The sequence below is a fragment of the Malaclemys terrapin genome, chromosome 1, assembly GCF_027887155.1.
Source record: "Malaclemys terrapin pileata isolate rMalTer1 chromosome 1, rMalTer1.hap1, whole genome shotgun sequence".
Taxonomy (NCBI): domain Eukaryota; kingdom Metazoa; phylum Chordata; order Testudines; family Emydidae; genus Malaclemys; species Malaclemys terrapin.
In genome coordinates, this window is record NC_071505.1 from 94,748,417 (window position 1) to 94,757,181 (window position 8,765).

Consider the following 8,765-nt stretch of genomic DNA (forward strand, 5'->3'; position numbering starts at 1 on the left):
CCGTTCCTCACACTGAGTTCAATGGTGCTATTTCCAGAGTGAGACGCTAGATGACATGAGTAAGGATGGCAGAACCATGTCCTAAAGAAATATTGTAGTGACCTTCAGTTCAAAAGGAGAAGTGGCAATGTCTTTTGAGCACCAGACTGAGCCACTACCATGGAATCTGGGCTTTAGATGCATGACTGCTCAAAGAAAACTATTGACTGAGGCAAAAGGTCCTACAGAGAAACCCCCAACAGGAGAGCCTTTAATAATGCTAAATGCAGAAGTTTGGCTCTTTAAAGTCCTAAGAATTAGAATTTTCTTTGGGTAACATTAGGGAAATTTTAAAAATTCAGCTATCTGGGACATGAAGGAGGAAATACACCTATCAGCATACCATGAAAAGGTTCTTTTCAAACTGTAATGCTCATCACTGGTCAGTTGTTTTTGAACGAATGAATGACTTGAATGAATATTGACTGAGGCAGATTATACCTGGGGCTTCAGGCTCAGCCTCTCACAATCAGTGCCTACAGGGACAGGCTGCTGAAATGGAGTAGACCAGGCCATGAGACAACAGTTTGTCCATGTGAGGAAGAAACCAGAGCATAGCTAGGGTCAACAGAGCCAGATAGGCAAAACAGCTTCTTTGCAATCTGAGGCTACGATAATCAGTTCATTTTCTCTCCCATTAGTCTTCTGAGCACCTTGGGAATGCAGATAAAAGGAGGAAAGGCCTAGAAAAGGCTGTGATTTGTAGCAATAGAGACCAGTTTATCTGTATAAACTTGTATCTATTGTAGAACAGAGGCACTTTGCAGTTGTGGCAAACGTGTCTATTACAGATTCTTGCTGTAGATTTGTCACACCCTAGTTTCTCCATGACTCACCTTACTTCACCAATAGTCACAAAGAAATCAATGGCACTACTCATGGAATAAGACTCTGAGAATTAATAAGAGTCGGAGACTCAGGCCCCAGTGAAATATTTATAGATTGAGGCTGCACTTTCCAGGACCTATGCTAGAATAGTAGAGATAATCTGTTGTGAGGCTGAGTTCCCCAAATATCTGGGTTGCTTTGAGAAACAAGAGAACCATTTTTCCCCATTTCAAGAGGAGTAACCTTTCCCTTAGCAAGGCTACTCTGTCCCTCCTGAATTATTGAGGTTAGCCACCATCACAGCACTGTCTGAACTGACTTGGACTGGATTCTGTAGAATCTGTAGCCTGAAATCTAATAGCACTGACTGAATGGCTTTCATTTATAGCCATCTGGTATAAAAGTGTTTGACTACTTGCCCTGTGCTGACATCTGGATCATATGGTCTTCTATCTGAGGAAAACAGCTCCTCAGGGGAGATATGGATTCCTCTTTGACCTTGTTAAGGTCTCTTTGGTGACAAAGGCCTGCAAGACTTCTTACCATGACAGCAGAATGTTTTGCTTCATGAATGAGTGTGTTGCTTTTATGGTATTCAGAGGGGGACGAAGTCCCAAGGTAAAGCTGAGCGGGAAAGGCAGGGGCTCATGCAGCAGCTGCAGAACATTTAGCTTCTTTGTTGAGGTAGCTTACCAGTTCCAGAGCAAAGGATGCAAAGGGGAAGGTCAGGAGACAGGGCAGGTTGCTGAGTGGGCCCAGCAGTACTTGTGAAAATATCCGAGTGTGCTGTGGAGGTACCCTTGCTGACAGCAGAGCAAGGAGCTGCTAACACAAAGGGTTCACCTTAGTTAGGCCTGTCAGAATTTAGCAGGGGACCTGCCTACTGTACTAGGCTTTGGAGATGGCTGGGTTGTGAGCGGGAGATCCGAGCCCTTGCACTCCAGGCACATAGGAGCTTCAGAATCTGGCCGCTGTACACAGAGTAGTAGGTAAACAGATTCTTATTTTTCTACAGGGTTCTTCTTCAGAAACCCAGCAACTACTCCTCTAAGGAACAGCACAAACTGGTGTACACTAGCAACAGCGACCCCATCTGCCGGAGACTTTTCTTTCTCCTGATTCATTGGTTTATCTGTAAACACCTGAGGACCAAGGGAAACCCCCCAGTATAAACAGCTGTTGTTCAGTGCAGAAACAGCTACACTTCTGGCTCACAGCTGAAAGACAACAACAAAAGAGCAGCCTGAATTTTTCCATACTTCAAGGAGGTTTGGGGTCAAGGTTTGGGTGGTACTTTATTCAAATCAAAACACCTAACCACTTATTTAGATTATCTTTAGCTATCTTGTAAAAGCCAGTTATACAAGTACAAAGGTGCCTTATATGGGTATACCTTATTCTCCTTTCCGTATAAACACTTTTATACCACTATAACTGTCTGCACTGGGGAGAGGGGAGGTTGAATCACTCTCACTATATAGACAAAGCAGTACAACTTTCTGCTGCAGAAAAGGCCCCAGTTTGCTAATTTTACAAAGCCTTATGGCTAATTTTCTAGTGTGGCCTACTCTATCAGCATGGTGCCCAATATACACCTATGACCTGCCTCACCTGCTGCTGCTTAATGACTTCATCCTCTCTGCTAGAGAAAATAAAGTTGGTGAGTGAACCCACCCCAAACAAGCAACCTGTCCCCACTCCCAGCTGCCAAACCTTCTGTTCCAAGTGTGGGTGATGGAAGTTTTCCCTGAGGCTCCCATACCTTACTATGCAGAGGGAGACTTACTATCCAAAACTTAGGCTGGGCTTTGGTTTAGAGCAGGGGACTGGGAGTCAGAGTGGATTTTGTTCCAAGTTTGCTAGTGATTTGTTGTGTGATCTCTCTGCCTCAGCTTCCTTATCTGTAAAATAGATATAATAATCCCCACCCTCCCAGGGATGTAGGGTGGGTTAGTTACTGAATCTGGAGAAAGCTCTTTGAGAGAGTCAGGTAAAAGGTGATAGGGGAGTGCGAGTATCATCAGTTTGGCTTCAACTGCCAGTGGAAGTCATCCACGGCAACATGCTCAGGCTCAAAAGAATGGAAAAGCTTTGGTTCTTTAAAAACATACCCTTACTGTGTCCTCTAAAATATCAGTGCTTGCAAGTGAATGACAACAAAGCTGAAGAACTGATTCCTCTTCCTCCGCAAAGGAGAATGCTGTTCTTGAGTTATAGACCATGGTAGATGAAGGCTGCTAATAGATCTTGAACCAACAAGAGGGGATGCCATTTTAGATTTGGTTTTGGTGAGTAGTGAGGACCTCAGAAGAAGTGACTGTAGGGGACAGCCTTGGTTCGGGCAAACATGAGCTAATTCAGTTCAAACTAAATGGAAGGATAAACAAAAATAGATCTGTGACTAGGGTTTTTGATTTCAAAAGGGCTAACTTTAAAGAATTAAGGAAATTAGTTAGGGAAGTGGATTGGACTAAAGAACTTGTGGATCTAAAGGCAGAGGAGGTCTGGAATTATTTCCAGTCAAAGTTGCAGAAACTATTAGAAGTCTGCATCCCAAGAAAGGGGGGAAAATTCATAGGCAGGAGTTGTAGATCAAGCTGGATGAGCAAGCATCTCAGAGAGGTGATTAAGAAAAAGCAGAAAGCCTACAAGGAGTGGAAGATGGAAGGGATCAGCAAGGAAAGCTACCTTATTGAGGTCAGAACGTGTAGGGATAAAGTGAGAAAGGCCAAAAGCCATGCGATGTTATGAGTGTAATATAATATCTCATTGAAAGATGACAGGACCAGAAAGAGTTAATTAACTCACAGACTGACCTGACCCATGGGTGAACCTTAAGGACTGGTTAGGAAGATATGTAAATGAATAGAGCTTTGAAATGCAAGTCTGCATTGTTAGAGGTAAAAGGGTAGATGTTTGCTCAGGGCTTGTGATGTAAGCAAACAAGTCTTGTCTATTGCTATAGTTTTAAATTCAAAGATCAAAAAAGGAATATTAACATTTATGATGATACTTGAGTGAAATAGTATTATTGTCTATATGTCTCTTTGAAGGTTGTGTTAACCTGTATCTGAACTGTTTAATGGATAAATTACCCTGTGCTAATTGCCAGGATGTTTGGAAAGAGAGTTAAGCCTATTGTTTTCTCAGGCCAAAAGGCTGCTGGAAATGTATAAGAACCCTGGGACATGATCCTACTTCATCTCAGATCTGCTTTGGGTTTCGAGAGGGGGAACCTTAAGCTACAAGGATTGAGATCCCCCGTCAGTGACTGGAGCCACCCTGAATATGGACACTGGACTATAACCTATGGACTATTTCTAAAAGGACTTTTGGCAACTACAAGCTCACCTCTGCTATGTATCTGGACCTCAAGAATTGAATTCAAGTCTGTATGTATATTGATCTTTTAACCAACTCTCTCTTTTTTTATTAAATTTTAGCTTAGTTAATAAGAATTGGCTATTAGCGTGTATTTTGGGTAAGATCTAAGTTGTAATTGAACCTGGGTATATGGCTGATCCTTTGGGACTGGAAGAACCTTTTATTTTATATGATGAGATAAGATTTTCAGTAATCATCATCATATCTGACGTGTGTGTCTGGACAGAGGCCTGAGGCTGGGTGCTTTAAGGGAACTGTGTTGTTTGGACTTCTGAGTAACCTGTAAGGTACTATAGAAGCTGTTTTGTGCTGGCTTGGTAAATCTAAGTATTGGAATATCCACCAGCGTTTGGGGTTTGTCTGCCCCATTTTGTTTGCAGTTCACCCTGATTAATTTGCAAATTTAATACCATTAATCTGGGTTTGAATAGGGACTGGGAGTGGCTGGCTCATTACAGAAGCAGCTTTTCCTCTCCTGGAATTGACACTTCCTCATCTATTATTGGGAGTGGACTACATCCACCCTGATTGAATTGGCCCTGTCAACACTGGTTCTCCACTTGCGAAGTAACTCCCTGCACTCCATGTGTCAGTATATAATGCCTGCATCTGTAACTTTCACTCTATGCATCCGAAGAAGTGAGGATTTTACCCACGAAATCTTATGCCCAAATAAATCTGTTAGTCTTTAAGGTGCCACCGGACTCCTTGTTGTATTTGTAGATACAGACTAACACGGCTACCCCCTGATACTTGACACCCTGATTGAGTGACCTCAGCTGGCTCCCATGTCACAAGTTGGACCTTGCAAAAGGAATTAAAACCAATAGTAAAAGGTTCTATAGCCATCTAAATAAGAAGAAAAGAAAGAAGTGGGACCGCTAAATACTGAGGATGGAGTAGAGGTTAAGGATAATCTAGGCATGGCCCAATATCTAAACAAATACTTTGCCTCAGTCTTTAATGATGCTAAGGAGGAGTTTAAGGATAATGGTAGGATGACAAATGGGAATGAGGATATGGAGGTAGAAACCAAACTCAAACAGCTTAATGGGACTAAATCGGGGGGGCCAGATAATCTTCATCCAAGAATATTAAAGGAACTGGCACATGAAATTGCAAGCCCATTAGTAAGAATTTTTAAAGAATCTGTAAACTCAGGGGTTGTACCGTATGACTGGAGAATTGCTAACAGTTTCTATTTTTAAGAAAGGGAAAAAAGTGATCTGGGTAACTACAGGCCTGTTAGTTTGACATCAGTAGTATGCCAGGTCTTAGAAAAAAATTTGAAGGAGAAAGTTGTTAAGGACATTGAGGTCAATGGTAATTGGGACAAAATACAACATGGTTTTACAAAAGGTAGATCGTGCCAAACCAACCTGATCTCCTTCTTTGAAAAGGTAACAGATTTTTTAGACAAAGGAAATGCAGTGGATCTAATTTACCTCAATTTCAGGAAGGCATTTGATACGGTTCCACATGGGGAATTATTAGCTAAATTGGAAAAGATGGGGGATCAATATGAAAATTGAAAGGTGGATAAGGAACTGGTTAAAGGGGAGACTACAACGGGTCATACTGAAGGGTGAACTGTCAGGCTGGAGGGAGGTTACTAGTGGAGTTCCTCAGGGATTGGTTTTGGGACCAAACTTATTTAGTCTTTTTATTACTGACCTTGGCACAAAAAGTGAGAATGTGCTAATAAAGTTTAGAGACTAACAAATTTATTTAAGCATAAGCTTTCATGGGCTAAACCCCACTTCATCAGATGCCCACGAAAGCTTGTACTCCTCGTTCTTTTTGCAGATACAGACTAAACATGGCTACCACTCTGAAACCTAATAAAGTTTGCAGAGGACACAAAGCTGGGAGGTATTGCCAATACAGAGAAGGACCAGGATGATCTGGATGACCTTGTAAACTGGAGTAAAAGTAATAGGATGAAATTCAATAGTGAAGAGTGCAAGGTCATGCATTTAGGGATTAACAACAACAAGAATTTTTGTTATAAGCTGGGGATGCATCAGCTGGAATTAACAGAGGAGGAGAAGGACCTCGGAGTATTGGTTGATCACTGGATGACTATGGATCACCAATGTGATATGGCCATGAAAAAAAGCTAATGCGGTCTTGGGATGCATCAGGTGAGGTATTTCCAGTAGAGATAAGGAGGTGTTAGTACCATTATACAAGGCACTGGCGAGACCTCATCTGGAATATTGTGTGCAGTTCTGGTCTCCCATGTTTAAGAAGGATGAATTCAAACTGGAACAGGTACAGAGAAGGGCTACTAGGATGATCTGAGGAATGGAAAACCTGTCTTATGAAAGGAGACTCAAAGAGCTTGGCTTGTTTAGCCTAACCAAAAGAAGGCTGAGGGGAGATAGGATTGCCCTCTATAAATATATCAGAGGGATAAATACCAGGGAGGGAAAGGAATTATTTAAGCTAAGTAACAAAATGTGGACACAAGAACAAATGGATATAAACTGGCCATCAGGAAGTTTAGACTTGAAATTAGACGAAGGTTTCTAACCATTAGAGGAGTGAAGTTCTGGAACAGCCTTCCAAGGGGAGCAGTGGAGGCAAAAGACATATCTGGCTTCAAGACTAAGCTTGATGAGTTTATGGAGGGGATGGTATGATGGGATAGCCTAATTTTGGCAATTAATTGATCTTTGACAGTTAGCAGTAAATATGCCCAATGGCTTGTGATGGGATGTTAGATAGGATGGGATCTGAGTTACTACAGAGAATTCTTTCCTGGGTGTCTGGCTGGTGAGTCTTGCCCATATACTCAGGGTTTAGCTGATCACCATATTTGGGGTCGGGAAGGAATTTTCCTCCAGGGTTGATTGGCAGAGGCCCTGGGGGGGTTTTGCCTTCCTCTGTAGCATGGGGCACGGGTCACTTGCTGGAGGATTCTCTGCACCTTGAAGTCTTTAAACCACGATTTGAGGACTTCGATGGCTCAGACATGGGTTAGGGGTTTGTTACAGGAGTGGGTGGGTGAGATTCTGTGGCCTGTGTTGTGCAGGAGGTCGGATTAGACAATCATAATGGTCCCTTCTGACTTTAAAAAGTCTATGATTCTATGAGATCTGCTGGAATGCAGAATGCAAGTGGGGAGAAGAAATAAAAACAGGTCTCCGTGCCTGAAAGATATCTAGTCTAGCAACTCATCGCCTGGACCTGGGTAGTGCCAGGGCTTTGAACTCAACAGAAATGTGGCAAGACTCTGAATATTGTGTGAATCTACACACACAGGTCCCTGGACAACTGGAGCACATGTATATCTGTGCCTCTGGACAATCCACAGTTGAGCTACATACAGATGCCTCTGAAGAACTCTCTCTCACACACAGAGGTTTCAGGGCAAGTCAACACTGGCATCCCAAGGCTTTTACTCTTTTTAAGATGCGAGGATGAAGCCAAAATAATCCCTCAACCCATGAAATTTTCTGAATGAGACATCTGCCGCAGCTGGCATAGTATCTGAAGAACCCAGCCCCTGAGTGGCTGCCAGTCTCTGCCTGGCTGCCCTCACCCCTCTTGCCAGTGCTTTATTTAGTTTTCCAGACTTCACGGCAAACAGCTTGTGGAGTCTGAGTGCCCCTTGCAACAAGATGCTCCCTGGGAATCATGCGAGGGCGGGCGGGGGGAAAGGGGAGAGAAGCACATACTTCCGTGCTGGGTGCTGAGCATCCTTTGCAGGGTGAAGGGGAATTCCCCTGCAAGGGGCTGAGAATAGAAAGGGGATTTTCAGAATGAGAAGAGAGAAATTAATGGGGGGGGGGGAAGAGAGAAGGGAAAAGGAGATGAAAGAAAAAGGCAAAATAATCCTGTTTCTAAGGCACACGGTGAAATGACTCTTCTCCCCGGAAGTGCTTTATTTCAAGCCAGCGGGTTCCGGAGTCGTGGGAAGTGGACACGTCTAGTGCAGGGAGGTGAGAGCTGGGGGACAGGGGTAATGCCCCCCAGCTTCAGCTCCCTCTCTCTCTCTCTCTGCCCAGAGTTCTGCTGAATGTGACATTTTTGCCCAGTGCCTCACACACAAAACTCTGCTGCTAATTTTATGCCCAGGGTTCTGTTGATGTGTAATTTGAGGCCACAGACTCCTCCAGCAGCCTGCCAGCCAGGGTGCACACCACTTCCAAAGCGACTCCTGCTGCTGAGGAGTGGGGGAGGGGAAGGAGCCAGACAAGAGAGAAACCTCTAAACTTGTGTGGGTTGTATGGCTGACTATAGTCTGCCTGGGGAGTCCCCCTGCTCCCCCTCTTCTGCCTGGGGATCCTCCTTTGCCCTCACTCTGCTCCCTCCCTCCCACCCCCCCGGTTGTGTCCAGCTAGCTAAATGGATCTGGCCCAGGTCATCCTGCAGCAGCCTAGCTAAGCATCCCCCATACACTGCACCTTTTGTTTGCAGGGTAGATTCCGTCAGGCTGCTGTACTGCTGACTTGGGATAATGGCCACAAGGCTCTTTTCACAGTGCAATGAGGAGGAAATATGGTAGC